The sequence below is a fragment of the Electrona antarctica genome (genome assembly GCF_951216825.1).
Source record: "Electrona antarctica genome assembly, chromosome: 17".
Taxonomy (NCBI): Eukaryota; Metazoa; Chordata; class Actinopteri; order Myctophiformes; family Myctophidae; genus Electrona; species Electrona antarctica.
Window position 1 is genome coordinate 18519753 of NC_136798.1, and position 16488 is coordinate 18536240.

A 16488-nucleotide genomic window follows, 5' to 3' on the forward strand; every position below is an offset into this window, starting at 1 on the left:
TCATAAAGACATGTTGGCAATGCTGGGGATTCATCATTCAACAGATAGTATGTGTTACATTTTAAAACGGTGGTGTTACTGTTACGTACGGTACGGTATACATATCTTCTGGGAAACTGGGGGTTTATATGTTCAATGTCTGGTTCCTGGTTAGCTCTGGTCCATAGCCCTAAATGCCCTTTGCTGCCGTTGCATTAGGCATTAGAGCTATGGACCAGAGCTAGTTCCTGGTCAGCATTCCCCAATGTCAGTTTCAATAGAGGAACTCCAGTCCACACCACAGAGACAGAGAGAGAGAGAGAGGAGGCAGATTGGGCTTCAGGACAGATAGCAATCAATGTGGCTCAACCTAATTACCATAAAACAAAAATAAAATGTACACCAAATATTAGATCACATAAATTACAAAGCAGATTAGAATTCTACTTGACCGATGACCATAAAAAGATGGCCCCATGGTGACAGAACACCTGACCAGTGATAGAAAACCGAGATAAACATTGACAATGTTTTTGACTGACAGTCTCAGTCTGAAAAGGAGAAAAGAACCCGCACACTCATCTGCTCCAAAAGCTATACTTTATTTAGTATAGGAGCAGATGAGTGTGCAGGTTCTTTTCTCCTTTTCTAACAATAAAGTATAACTTTTGGAGCAGATGAGTGTGAGGGTTCTTTTCTCCTTTTCTGATGTCACTTTTGAACCCAGCACCTCTACTAAGTGATGTGCGTATTTTATTAGTTTTTGCACAGTCTCAGTCTGGCCATATAGAAACAGCCTGGCCATCACAGGCAGGGCTGCATGGCTACTCAAGCCATGTTTACTTTGTCATCACTGACAAATATAAAGATTTAGAGAGGTTTTATTTGAAAAACATATCTGTAAGTTTAGGCTATCACTATCCATCCATCTCCCTGATATAGGACTAGTCATCATTGCATGCATGGAGTCACTGTGCACTAGTACCTCAAATGTGTCATAAATTATGACACATTTTAGGTACTAGTGCACACTGCACAGTGACTCATAATGCTAAGAGAAACAAGCTCTGTATTAAATTTGTCTGAGTTTGTCTGGCTACTTCCTTCCATTTCGATTCATTGATTGAATTACTAGTTAACTGTCCAATATCGTACGTGATCGTAAGTGAATTCCACATGCATTTGAGTGGATTTTCCCTTTATTTAACTCCCTCAGTCACTGACAGTGACCAGGGCCAACACAGCAGGACTGTCACTTGCAAGGTGCTTCCAGCCTGCACCTCCACACATAACAGTCCATTCAGAGGCACACATAGCTAGACCCCCTAAAAGTTCAGCTGGAGTGAGTAACATCGGTCCAGTATACAGCCTCTCTAGTGACTCGACACTGCCGTTCATACCCCTTTAAAAAAGACTCACCAGTCACCACCATGTTGACATCACATGTTCGAGCACAGAAGTAGGATGAGGATCTTCAGTTATGTAAAATAGTTGCGATCCTGAGAACAGAGCTACTGAATTATCTTATTTTCTGCCTCACAGAAGAACACGTTTCCAAGACTTCAAGTTCACATGCCATGCCGCCACACAGTCGGTCTCTCCTTCCTGAGAAAGAGCCGCAGTTAGCTCTATGTTGCGCGTAGTTGCTGAGTTCGGAGCCTGGCTGGTGGTAGGTTAGTGCGCAAACTGAAAGCTGTGTGAGCAATGTACCATGCGTGTAAGTAACGGATAAGCGACGCGAATGTGTGTGTGTGGCTGTGCGTGCGTAATGCGTGTGCGTGTACACTAGGCTACTGTATCCATTCCCCCAGCAGAGCAGAGCAGCCTTGTCGACATTTCAACTGCCCACCACCACTAGACTATACCAGCGTGCCAGCCTGCCAGGCACTCTTCTTGCGTTGAAGACAGTGGATGGGACGTTAAAACAGAGGGAGCTATATGAGCAGCAAGCTCGTTTCGCTTCTGAGAAGATCGTTGTTACCTTTTGTTTTTTTATTAATATTATTATTACTATCAGAAGGAGAGTTATTGTTGCGGGAATCCTTCCTCGTGCAGTGAGTGACTACTAGCCTTACGTTACGGTATCTGGCAGTAGATCGGGCGACATTGCCGTTTCGCGGAACGGAAGACGTTCAACCGACGGGTTCAAGTAGAGGAGAGGTTGGAAACTGGCTCCCGTATCTCTCTTTTCCTCACGTCTCTCCACCACACACACACACGCGGGGACTTGGGCTTTTTTCCCTGCCTGCCTGAACCATCTGGAAAACAAGGTGTTCTGCCTGCTGGATCCCCGGTCGGTCATTCGAGCTCTCCTGTTATTCCCTCACTGCCAATTAGACTATAGAAGAGAATAGTTGCTGTCAGACAGAGATCTACTGTACGGTGAGTATAGCGGTTGTCTTGTCTCTGTTTATCATTCTCCGCTGTTCTCGTCTCGATGCCTTTTTGAGGTGAAGCATGCTTGTGTCATGTATAGACAGTATAGCCCAGGAGGAGCGTCCTCCCCGGCGGCTGTGAAAGGCGTTTTTCCCCTGTGTTCGACATTAGACTCGGGCGAATGGCCATCGACGATGTATGTAGAGGAGAATCCCTGGGAGTGGTACTTGATCGCACTGTCTGTGTGCGATGTGTTCCCCCCTCCTCCCTACCCTACCACCCTACCAAACAACCAACGAACCCACCTCGAAAGTGCAAAGCTAATGCGACAATGGTCCAATTCCAAATTTAGACTCTGTTCATCATCATCATTGTTGTGACATTGTCATTTGTCACTGATGATAAACCTACAGTGGCAAGAATACTGTAGGCCTACATTCTTATTTATTTTTGTAATCAACAAGACAAGTAGCCTATATAAGAATTATGCATATTGTATTTAGCCTGATTAATTTCGAGGGCAAGTGAACTTAAGACATGATGTGATGTATGACAGACATTTGTATTGTAACTCAACATGTCATGGTTGCATACCTTAGGCTACATCACCTTCCAATATCCCAACTTGCTTGACCGTACCAACTTAAGACAGACAGAAGTGTCCGGTCATAATTCAAACGAATGACCAAACAAATCATGACTGAAGAAAAACACAGCTTTTGTATGGTTTGTTTGTCAGTTGATCATAATTGAGGCAGTGATGATGAAAGGGTGAAAATGTGCACTATAGTATAGGAAATAAGTTGACAGGTGTGGATATGTCTAAATATTAATCCATATTGGTGGTAAACCATGTTCAACGGTCTATATGCCTACAGAACAGGATATTTGTATACAGTATTATTGCTATTTTATATTAACTATAATTGCATATATTTATTGCTAATTTGCTCATAGCTTCTGTGGGCCTACTGCTTTGGCAGTATAGGTTTATCTCATTTGATAGTGGATTTGTCAGTTGAAGTAAAGTGATGAGGGATGACAATATGGCTCCACGTGAATCCATACTCATTTATGCCATTTATAGCTTACATTCTTTCTATAGTTTTATAGTTATAATATAGTTATTCATTCTTTATTTTTCTTATAATATAAACAAGTGCAAATTTATACTTTCATTTAGAATCAGCTTAGCATCAATTTAGATTTTATCCTCTCTTTTCACTGTATATTTCTGAGAACCTTTAAATGTGTATATTGTTCTCCAATTACAAATATTTTTGTTGTAATTCTGATAATAACTGTAAAACATGTGTGCACCGAGTGGAGAATACCATATCGTTTGCTTTTAATGTGTCATGTATTTTACCGTTTCCATATGGATCGATATAGACCCTATCTGCATTTGGTCTGATTTATCAGGGCATATCTACGATGAAGCAGCAGGCTTCATAGCGCTGGATCTGGAGAGTCATTGAAGTTTCTCTATAGTTGGATGAATTGTGTTTCCTGCTTGCTCATTAAGCCATTTGAGATTTGAGCTTTCTATCATTGTGTTATGGACAACATCCTGTCCATCCTGTTGTGATTATTTTCCCTCTGAGTTGTCTCCCATAAATGCCTAACTATTTGCCGCTACCATAAATGACTAACACTGTAAAATCCTCAGTGTGCAGGGTTTAATTCTGAAACCTTTTAGGGTCTATTGTCCACTTTCAGAGCCTCAGGAGTTTGCAGTGTAGCTGCTGTTTGCTTTCCCCCCCCCCCCCCCTCCCCCCAGGGTTTCACATTTTCTTCCTTTTAGTCTAAACAGGGGGGAAAAGTGTTAGAGTACTCTTTGACACACTTCAGTTTATTGTAGTTGAACATTAATCCTCTGGGGTTTGTTCAGTAGGCCTGTAGTTTGGATTGGAGCTCTCTTTGATCCCACATGCTAGACAACACTTTGCTGATTCACCATAAAGCTCCATAAATGTCTTAATTATCATAAAGCTTTAGTGGCGAATTAGTAGTGTATTAATGACTCACACCCTGCGCTATCAGGCGGTGCAGACTAGAGCCGGCAGTCAGTCAACACGACGATAACGGCAATCGCAGCATGCTTAATAAAAGGTGCTTCAAAATTAAAATGTGAAGAACACGATTACAGCTACCTTTTTAATGGATTCCTGCCAAAGTTCAATTTCAATACTCAAGTCATAATGGCCTATGAGACCACAGTCTGAGATGACACAGATCCATAATTGTGAGGCAGGCTGCATGGATAGATTGCATATTTGCTCAGTGTTGTGTTGGGATAGTTGTTTGTTTTGTCAGTTTCTTACTTTAGCAGAGTGTACACAATTGAATCAATGCTTAATTACTTTGTTGTATGACAGTGTTGTGCTCACGGTAGACACTAGACAGTTGGTTGGTGTACTTTGCTAGAAAATAATTCTCAGCAGAACAATGTTCAAAATAAGGTCTATGGAATTCACGAGGCAAGAAGGAAAAATGGGATTTGTATTTTGTGTGAACTGCTCCTTTAACAAATAGAACTTTTACATCTCTGTACAGCTTTCATGTGGGACACAATCTTTTCAAATGTAATCATTTGACAAACCGAACGGCATTGATCTCCATTGTATGGTTTACAGTAGACATCTCTACGGCAGAAATCTCCAAATCTCTGCATATTTTATTACATATTTCCTCAGCTGTGTCCGTGACAGACACAGCTGAGGAAATATGTAATAAAATCTATTTCTCCAGGCTGGTCAGGAAACGGCATCTTTGTTTGTCTCCTTTCTTCTACTGCTCTTAATTTTTCGTCTCCTTCAACTTCTTCTTCGCTGCTCCCGCGGTCGCCACAGCGGATCGTCCATTTCCATCTCATCCTGTCCTCTGCATCTTCCTCTGTCACTCCAGCCACCCGTGTGTCCTCTCTCACTGCATCCACAAACTGGCACTTTGGCTTGCCTCTTTTGCCTGGAAGCTCTGCGTCTTCAGCATCATTCTCCCAGGCAGCATCACACCTCCGCACATGTAGCGCTCTGACTCTCTCACCTCCACCCTCCTACCCCTCCTCCTCTCCTGCTGCCTCTGAAACCGCCTTCCCTCTCGCCTTCTCCTTTGCCCATCAGTAGCGTCATTCATTTCAACTGTCTGGTGCCCTGCTGGCTAACAGTACCGGTGGCGGCCGGCGGTAACCTGAGCCTCGAACCGATCTGGTGAGGAAATCAGATTTTATGATCCACATATTTGATTTGGAAAGGATGTTGCACCGCATGTCCTCTGAAGAGGAGAGCCATTAACCGGTTAACCACTGACTGTCATGTCCCACAAGTGGGAAGAGTTCACTCTGTCCTCCCATTGAGGCCAATAAACAGCAGTATGTTGTGCAGTTTGGCTTCAAATCAATGCCACGATTATTTCAAAGTTTTGCGATGAATGAAATTTAAAATTTAAAATAACAAAAAGTAAAAAATAGTTAGTTAGCTTGTAGATTGGCTATTTTCTCATTGCATGATGCAATAATGATGCAAGATACAAACAAATAAATTTGCAGGCTTGAGTGCTTTAAATCAGAATAATCAATTTAGTCTATTATAACAAATCAAAGGAAAATAAATAAATAGGGCTTAAGCGGTTAAGAAAATAAGCTCTGTAAACAAAGGCTTATGATATTAGTTTTGTTCAACATTATAAATCTACTCACTTTGAACTGCACAATTAATATAATAAAGATAAATACAAATGCACATAACAGCTTCAAAATTCACGGTTGAGATATTAAAGGTTGTACAAAACGTGATGTCTTCATAAATTATTTTCTTTTTTAAAGCACTGGAAATCTGTCGAGGGAATCCATTGCAAAGTCACTTCCAGGATTTAGGACTACAGCCTATAGCAGTCTATTCAGAGTTGCTTCTCCCATGAGCCAACCTTCTCATAAATACAGAAACATTTAGAATTTACTACTGTACATTCAGTTGGGCCTAGAGTCAAGCAATTGTTTTCTGTACATGGTAAACAAAGCTCAGTAGCCTAGTATACAGATCAAACAGTGATAAAAGGTTCTCAAGCTGACCAAATGGACATTTAACTGTCCAAGTCCATGGTAATTAAATCTTACATCGAGTGCCATTTCCCCTTTAAAGCATCCAGTCATTAATCCTGAAAGTAAATGAGACAGGAGATGTGTAGCCCGTCCACCACAAGCTCTGGCCTGATTACTGAATATCTTTTCATCGCTTTACCATTCAATCCATCCATATTTCACTCTGAAAATAAATGCCACCATCCCCTGAAGTCATTTTGAAAGAGCGAAATGTGAAAACCACAAAATGGTTAAATTGAGTGCATCATTAATTTGATATTCTTCAACTAACTGGTAGAGCATTAGTCGTCCAACAAGTTCAGTGATGGGGAGGATCACTTGCCCCCTGGGGCAGCCTAGTCTCCAAAACTATATTTGAAGAGCCCCCCAATCATAGAATGAGTGCCTCACCATCTCCGATCCCTCACTGCCCCTGCCCCAATATAAAATATCAATTAACTACAAGGGTGGGCAGATCTCTGAATGGGTTTGCTTACCCTGGGCAGTGTAATGTAGTTTTCCCACTGCATAATGCATATAGTCAGTGGTGTAATGGTGATTTTTTTTCTTCGGTACCACAGCATTTTAATGACATCACGCGCATGCACGACGTGTACGCACGTACCTGCGCACGCACCTACATGTGCGCATGTGCACAGCTGATAGCCTAATATGAGTTTTAGACACGCAAACACAAAAGTATAGACTTAAAATAATCAGATACTATATAGCCTAGTGAATGAGAGCAAACTCGTGAATTAATGAAATAATTCAAGCGACCATAAAACAACAGTAACAAAACACTCTACCAGCCTTTACTTACCTAACACCATACACTGTGTTGAAAATCTACTGGTTCCGACGTGTCAATTTGTGACTTTGTTGCACGCACGCATGTACGCACGCACACACACACACACACACACACACACACACACACACACACACACACACACACACACAAGCCTATGTGTCTCGGCAGCTTTTGTAGCTTGGTAAAAGGTGCGAATGGGGCAGCCAATGTATCCATTGTTGTCGGAGAAGCAGATTTTTTTTCTCTGTCTCTCAGCAACTGCAGCTGTAAAAGTATTGGTACCACACCGTGGTACTGCGTTCTACGAGCATGACAGCAGTGCATACTACTTTTTTCCTGTTCCATTAGGCCAAGATCCCTGGTAAGTGGATTTGTGGTTGAGTGTCCAGGGGGTGTACTTGTACATAACTTGTACATCAAGCTGCATCACACACTACAGAGATAGGCTTCTGTTCCAACTTCTGACATGGCTCGGGAACCGTTGTTTATTTACTAACCTGGTAAGAGGCAGAAAGGAACATTGGCAGAGATGTGTGGCACTGTGTCAACCCACATGTATGTATAATACATGTATGTATTATACGTATGACACTTGCATATAGTAAACATTGTGTGGATAAATGGGTAGTGGTTATGTCATGGAAGGATTGTGTTGATTAGAGAATTGGTACTAGGCGTAGGCTGTGTTGATAACGTGTTTTTTGATGAGGTGTTATTGTAATACTGTAGCGTAAAGCTGTGGTCCTATGATAGTGGCATTGTTTGAGTAACAGAGCTCAAAGAGTTAGGCTAAATAAACGCAAATGTTGGTCATAGCAGCATAGATGAAATTACATTATTGCACCATGTAACAATGTTACATGTTCCTCACAGCATGATCAAGTAGGCTACCAGGACTCAGAGGGCTACACAAATAATAAATAAAAAATAATAATCCTGATCTCAGTTCACGCTGCATTCACATGTTGACTTCATTTGCTTCTAAAAGAAATCACAGTTGTAATGTCAGTCATTTGTAATTACACAATGTAAAGCAAAAGATGCTATTAAATTTCTCATTGACAGAAGCACTGTCAGATTTCTATACTAACCTGACACCGCACGTGTCAAAGGAGGCAGAAACTGGATAGCCTACTCCGAGACCGCATGACAGAGAGAGTATGACAAGGTTTTGAAGTTAAAGACATGAGCGACACGAAAATCCCTTTGGTTAGGGGTGAGACCGAAGTTGTGGTTATAGTGAAATGTATGTATAAGTAATCATAATTTGCATACAGAATCAGAATCATCTTCAGTGTCACATCACAGTTGTACAGTGTAAAAAACAGTGAGGGAAATTAGTTTTTGTGCAAGATCCATCGTTTTGATTGTTTCCAGAAATAGAAAGAAAAGAAAGAAGAGGGGGAGGGGGCAAGGGAAGGAAAAACATCTACATCTTAATATCCAAACATGTAACCTTGCGTCACAAGACTTTCCACCGCAGAGTAAAGCATGGTATTCGTTCCAAACTTACTGGCCTGTGTGAGTATATCGGCAAGTTCAACCACATAGTTCACAAAAGGGTTGCTGTACTGGTATAACCCAGATAGGTCCATGAAGAAAGCAAAAGTTCAAGGGCAGCCTGATGACAGCCACGCATGTTCAACAGTCTGATGCTAGCTGGGTGGAAGCTGCTCATAAAATTGGTGCTTTGGCTCTTGATACTACGGCAGGCCGCCTTGCCTAGCTACGGTCGTTGTAGGCTGTAGGGGTTTGAACAATTTGTAACTGGATTGGTGCCTTGGTCCTTGATGATGCGCTGAGCTTTGACGACACATCTCTTCGTGTAGCTACACTTCCTGGAGCGAGGGGAGCTTGCCTCCTATTATGCTGCAGATCGCACCACCCGCTGTAGATTTGTCTTTTCTCATGCAGTACAGATTCCATACCAGCCTGTAACAGCTTTCATGTTGTAGTACAATCTGAGGATGCGGGTAACTCAGTACTTCTTCAGGCGGCGAAACCAGTATAGTCGCTGCAGGGCCTTTTTCCTCACAGGTGTGTCCCCCACTTGAGCTCTTCCTTGATGTGTACTTGAACTCGCTGACCCTTTCCACTGCAGCTTCATCGATGAATACGGGTGCATGCTCTCTCCTCTGCCCCCTGTCTACGATCAGCTCCTTTGTCTTGTCGACGTTGAAGGTGAGGCTGTTGTCCTCCTGGCACCAGAGTGCCAGTAAACTGATCTCATCTCTGTAGGCAGACTGTGTTGTTACAGTACTTTGGCAACATCTCATTACTGCAAGGCAACACTGTACTACTCTCTACAACCACCCCAAACTTCACCATAAAATCCAATATGATGTAGCAATGTAGTTAAAAAAAAAGAAAGGATAAACTATTGCAAAATTCCAACTGACAGACCACACAAACCTCAATAACGCAAATGTTCTACATCTACAGTAGATCGCACAACATGATTAGCTATCACCTATCACTTCGAAAAAGACATGGCTCCAATTAACACCGTTCAAAATTATAAAGATCTTATTATAAAGAGCTAAAAACGTCTGGGTTTCCGTCTTTCCGAGTTTAGACAAGAGCTGTCGATCTACTCTTGCAACTATTGTTGCATTATTGCCTGCACTGTACACTGACTCAGTGTCGAACGACATTCAAAACAGAACTAAATAAAGCATGATTTATACTCCATCATAAGCCAGAGTTGCTCGCTGAAGATAGCAGATCTACAGGTTTATAACACGTGAGTTCACAACTCGCATGAGTTCAGTCTGTTAGTGGTGTGGCATAGTCTCTCTCGGTCTTTGTATGTGTGGGCAGTGTGCATACACACGTGCGCACGTCATACTTGCGTGCGTGCGTGCGTGCGTCTGTTTGAGGAATTGTAAACCTGGTGTCAAATGACACACCCACTGATCTAGAGCCCATACTCTGGACGGGCCCATGTATCCCATAGCCTGGACCACCGAGGAACGTTGTGTCATATGAATTTATAAAAATAAATTAAAATAACATTCAGGGAGTGACTTCCTTCTGCTGGTGGCAGCATGCACAAAATGTTTGGCGCCAATCGAATTGGTTCAGTGGTTTGTGAAATTAGTATGGGGCAACGCACATAAAGACAAACACACACACAGGCGGGGCAAAAGCATAATCTCTGTCCCTGGCTTTCGGCCTGGCGGAGATATTTAGTAAACACAGGTTACGGACTCAATGGACGCTGGCTGATTTGAAAAGAATCAAATGACAACAACTTGATTTTGCAATAACACATAAAATACTGATTCTAGTTTTTTCCCAATGAAATGCACATGAAACAAAAAACTAAATAATGAAAGACACATGAAATGAAATAATGAAACGCATATGAAACAAAATACAAAGCGGAAGACTAAGAACATACGTACAGGGTCTCAAGCAAAAAACAATCCATATTGCCACCATCCATAATCGTGAATGGGTTGCCAATTGCCATGCAACTCCTTACAAACAAACGGTTGCGAGTAGACTCATGTAGACGCATCGTTGCAAGCAACCAATGTTGAATTGAACCAATTGAATCACTTGGGTCGACGCTAAAACCGTTTTGTTGCGTCTCGACCCATTGTTGTGGTTTGGGCTTCAGGGCAAGGGGGCAGGTGCTCAAGCCACTCTTGGGCTCTGAATAATACTACTACTAATAATAATGGCCGGTTTCACATGGTGACACATGGTGTAAGAGGTATGTGTTGCACATACTCAGATGCCATCTAGGCCGCACACAGAAGCCTGTGAACATAGACATTTTTTCGTGCATAGATGTGCCACGCAATGGTAAGCCTCAGGCCTGAGGCCTGGTATGGTAGGCCTCAGGTCTACAATTCTGAAATTTAATTTAATAATATTTGGACTGTTGGACAGCTGACAGTAGGCTCTCTTTTAATACTCTTAAAAAAAAAAAAAAAAAGGGAAGCCGGGCCAATAATAATAACCAGTAAGACGCCTGAGGGCGAGAAGCGATCTCGCCCTCACGCATCCGCCTCGTTGACGACAAACTGCTGGGTGAGCGCTGGCGCTTTGGCATGGGGGGTCAGATCAACATGGAATGAATTCTGTACTGGCCAAAGTGGCCATATAAGGAGCATGTCTTGAGTGTACAGGGTTTGATGAGGTCAGATCAACATATGGAATGTCAGAACAGTTCAGCTCCATACAGTATATGGAGATCTAAGGGTGGTAGCGGGGACATTCTCTTGAGTGTACAGGGTTTGATGAGGGCCCATGGGTATAGGGCCGGTCCTTAATTTTCGTGCCTGTTGAGAACTCTAGTTTTCGCCGGCTGCTGGGCGCGGCTGCACTAATAACTTTGGGGCAGGCCCGTCTATAGTTTGAAATTTGAATGTACAGGTATAAAAGGGAGACGTCGAAGAGGGAGGATGGATGGGGAAGGATCAAAATATGGAATTTCAGAACAGGTTCTGAAATATATCCATATATGGAGATCTAAGGGTTTGAGGTCAGATGTAGAGTTGCTGGCCAATAGTGATGACATCAGGGATCTCCCTATATGGGCTTAACTGCGACAGCAGGTCGCATTTACTATGACAGGGTCTCTATCTTCATCCCTGATGATGTCAATGTGTCACATGATGTCACGAGACCTGGGCACCATATGGTGCCTGACACACTAACTGACGGGGAAATGCTCGATTTAACTGCAACCTTCAGTCGCAATAATATAAATAAAAAGTTGCAATGCTGCGATGTCAGTCACCGTCCGGCAGAAACCAGCTAACTTCATTTTTCTGTTTTTTCTTTGTTTTCATAAATCAGTGCTATTGAACACCCTTTATGTGTGTTTGTTAAAGAAATATTGAACCAATGAAAAGTATTAAAAGTGCTTCTGTCAAAACCAGTTAACTCGGCCCAGGCGGTGGCGTAACCGTCTGGGCACCCGACTGGTAATCCAGTCGCAGTGTGCCGCGGGTTCGACTCCCGAGCCCGACACGGCCTTTACTGCATGTCTTCCCCCATCTCTCTCCCGTTTCCTGTCAGCCTACTGTCTGTCCCTTCAAAAACCAATAAAAGGCGTAAGCCGCAAAAAAAAATATCTTAAAAAAAAACAAAAAAAAAAAACAGTTAACTCCATTGGACCCTCAAACTGTCTGCTGAAGTAGGTAACTCCACCCCCTCTCCCCCTCTCATTCAAGTTTCTGACAAAATATAAAGTCACGTTTTCTTAATTTCCTAAAAATGTATTTTTTCTTCATTTCCTGAAAAATGTACATTTTGGAGTTAGCTGGTTTCTGCCTGACAGCAGACATATATGTACTGTATGACTCCATATTTGGGCAAGTTTTCAGCCTGATCCAAGTACCTTTGACTTCCATAATAAACACGCCTCACACACACACACACACACACACCTCTGCTGAGTCTGCTCATGCATGTGATAAAGGGCGAGTGAGGTGTTGTTAATCATCTCTGTCCATAACACCTGGAGATGCGAGAGACAGAAGACGGCAAGTGTAAAAAAAAAAGAACAAAAAATGTCATAACAACCAATTAATTTAATTGAACGGCTCACTTTTCTTTTACATCCTATAGTATATATTTACATTTTCCCTATAGTGCCATGCATTTTTTTTCCGAATGGATGCATGTATAATTTACTTTAGAAGAGTGGACTGCTGTCTCCGTTATTTGGTGCCTAGGCCTGCCATTGAACATCAAAGAAAATTGCACAATAAATAGCAAGGACCAGTAATTCACGCCAGGAAAAGCAAGTTAAAACAAGAGGCTCAAGTTCTCTTATGCTTTCTCAACTCTCACATTGATGCAGTGACTGGCTTTATATGACAATCTAAAGACTTGCAGTTCTTTGTTATGACAAAAGAGGCAGGAAGGAGGAAGTATGGAGAGTAAAGAAAATGTGACAGCCTTCAAGCCAACGTCAATATCACAATTAAATGACCATAAAATGTCAGTCCGCTTTGGCTATACTTTATATACCCTACACGAGCATAGACCATTTTCCTGTCAATTACTGACTACTCTGAGGATCTGTGTGCATGTGTGTGTGAGTGTGTTTCTTGCGTGTCGAGGGCTTATCTCACAAACCGCTGTACTGCCAAATGTATTGTGCACACGCTGCCAGTGGGCCAAGGAAGTTACTTTTTGAAATATTTAACTTTTTAAAACTTTTATTTTAAACGGGAAGTCACTGGAGATCGGAATGGGCTGGAACTTTGGCCAAATGACTGATGTCATAGACTGGCCACATGGCGTCTGAGATATACATAGTGGCCACACAGTTATTAGATTCTTGTTATATTTCGCAGTTGCTTACATTTTCTCTAGATTTTTGTGCTTAATAAATTATGATCATTTCGATTTTGTTCATGAATCACCAGGGATTATTTTCAGCTCTTTTCAAATAAATGTGTGCTTTAAAATGCAAAAACACAATTATAACTTATAATGTTCTGTGCTATAATCAAGGGTATTCAGAGGCTTCCTGAAAAAAATATCAAACTGTAATATGCTTTTAAAATGGTCAGCAGTAATGTCAAGTAGGCCTATACCATGAGTTCAGTAGTGAATGGGCTCATTCTTATCCTCCAAGTCAATTTATGTGAGTGATTTGCTTCTTTTAGCAATTGCGAGCCTGCATTTTAACATTTTCAGAGCTATCCACAGTGATTTACGGGGAAAAAAACAAACAGAAAAGGGTATTTTCACAAGCTGAACTGGCTTATGTCAGTCAGACATTCCTCTCCCTTGATATTGCCTAATCAATATGGTACCAGGTAGCCCATTCCCTGTCTTGTGTTTATATGTCTGGAAGAGACTTGTCCACAATTGAAAAGTTTGTATAGGTTTGTAAGCGTATAAATTGGAATCAGACAGATTAGGCATGATGATTTTCTTTTAAAGCGACAGTTGAGAACAACAGAACTTGATCGATTCCGTGTCTCTAAAAAAAAAAGGTCGATTGATTTGGTATATATTATAACCACATGGGTCCTAGAGTCCCTATTCTGGGCATGTCATAATAGGCAAACATTTGACAAAGATTTCAGATCTACAAGCTCACATGTTGCCATGCGACGTGTTGTGAGCTCGTAAATCGGCTGTTTTCAGTGAAAACATTTCGTGTATAGAAAGGAAAAAAGGAGGTGACCAAGTATAGAGCCCTGGAGATCATGATTATTTAAGTAATATATATGTAAGTAAGTCAACAAACTCTTTGTTTTATCTTTTCCACAGCACTAATAGATTAGACCAAGCAATGATCCCCACATAAAGAGCCTATATAGGTGTAATAATAAGTGTATCTAATCATCTTTTTTTAAATTATTCAGATTTCAGGCACATGTTTAGGTTTTCTGAATTACTTCCCATAACGCTGTTGCCTCAATAAAATTACTACTCAGTTCCCTAATGTTAACACTGAGAGTGTAAAGAGGTGCACTTTTATACCCTGAGATAAAGTACAGTTACACAGTGGATGCGGTGCGTTTTGTCTAGCTAAAGTAATATTGTGGTGTTCAAGTGTAGATGTTAAAAAGGTTGTTTGGTTGGTTATTTATGGTGTGTACGACGTTCCATCATGGTGTGTAGATGAAGTCAACCTCCCCCAAAAAATATTGAGAAAATTAAAGGAAAAACCTGAACCTGAATAAATGAGTGTAGAAAGATAACAAATGCATCTGCTTCCATACAGGTGTATGCACCTACTACATTATACAATTAAGTAATTAACATCCTGGCATGGCATGCTCTGTGGCATCATGTATACAAATGCTGAGCATGCCCAGTTGACCTTGATTTTGCATCAAGATGGCAAGAGGAAAAGATCAAAGTGACATGAAAAAGGGTTCACTATTGGCTCACAGATGGCAGGAGCTTCTGTCACAAAGATTGTGACTAAAGTGACATCTGCATTTCGATCTATGGGAAAGACATCAGCATATCGTTGCTGTTGGGCAGAAACCTCTTATCTCCATAATAACCTTTTGTGTTTTATTTTATTTTGTAAATTAACGCCCTATTTGATCATACTAGTGTAACACAAAAGCATCAAAAGCAGCAGATCTACAAGCTTTTGAGCTTGTCGATCTGCTGCTTTTGCTGTTTTTTAATTTGAATCCTGAAAAGTCCTGAAAAACAGTTTTGGACATATGAGGTTTCCATCCGACAGAGACAATATAGAAATTGTGGTTGAAAGCGCAGATTCATTGGCTGTGAGGCTCATTATTACTGCATTATATTAGGAAAAGCAGAAGATCAACTCTGACTCAGGTGGCTGAGAATGTCAATGCAGGACTTGCTCAGACTGTGTCAGCAAGAACAGTCCATGAGAAAAAACAACATAGAGAGAGAGGGACATTATTGTAGGGTTCCAATGCATATGCATAAACCCCTGCTTACAAAGACAAATGTACACTTTGAAGTTCAGTGGTGCAAAAACCATTACATAGGCAGCTGGTCTACATGGGGACAAAATGTATATGGTCACCATATTCTTGACACGTGGGTGGGTGCATGTGTGGTGTATGTACAGGCCTAAATATTGACACCCTACAGGGGTGCCCACACTTTGACTGACTCGAGAACTACTTTTAAACTGACCAGCTCAACAAGATCTACCCACCCACAAAAATATTATCCCATTGCTGAAAATAGTTTTAAACAGTTACCGCGTTAAATATAAGACAAACACTTAAAATGGGAAATAGAAGGGCAAAATGGAATTGGCATAGGTTTTTGTCTCCACCAGGCCGAAGGCATGGGGAGAGAGTATGTTTTGCACTCCGTCCGTCCGTCCGTGTGTCCGTGTGTCCGTGTGTCCGTCCGTCCGTCCGTGTGTCCGTGTGTCCGTCCGTCTGTGAACAGCTAATCTCCGGCACTGTTAACCTGGTCGATGCCAAATTTTGCACACACACTCCCTGGATGCCAACGATGAACCTCTGCCATTTCTTTTCCAGAATGGCCTGTTATAGCGCCACCAGGAGGCCGCTTTGTGCAAAACAAGTTTTTGGACAGTACACCTACATATTTTGTCCAAACATCACGCAAATTGGTACACAGTCTCTCTAGAGCCATTCAACTAAACAGGTCTTTCAGATTTCTCAGACTCCATCCTGATTGGCTAAGATTGGCTTCCAAAGTTTGCAGGAGTGCTCGGTTTCAAACAAAATGCTGCAAATCATGAACACATCGTGTGATTTCCGTGAAATTGTGCACGCACATTCCCACT

At 41.7% G+C, this 16488-nt stretch overlaps 1 protein-coding gene across 1 annotated transcript in view; it reads left to right on the forward strand.

Annotated features, from left to right (window-relative positions):
• The first annotated feature begins 1437 nt into the window (after nucleotides 1-1437).
• Nucleotides 1438-16488, forward strand: part of LOC306940437 (uncharacterized protein) — a 37999-nt gene continuing 22948 nt past the window's right edge. The window contains exon 1 of the mRNA XM_079525517.1: nucleotides 1438-2361. The gene's annotated coding sequence lies outside the window, so the exon portion shown is untranslated. The remainder of the gene's footprint in view (nucleotides 2362-16488) is intronic.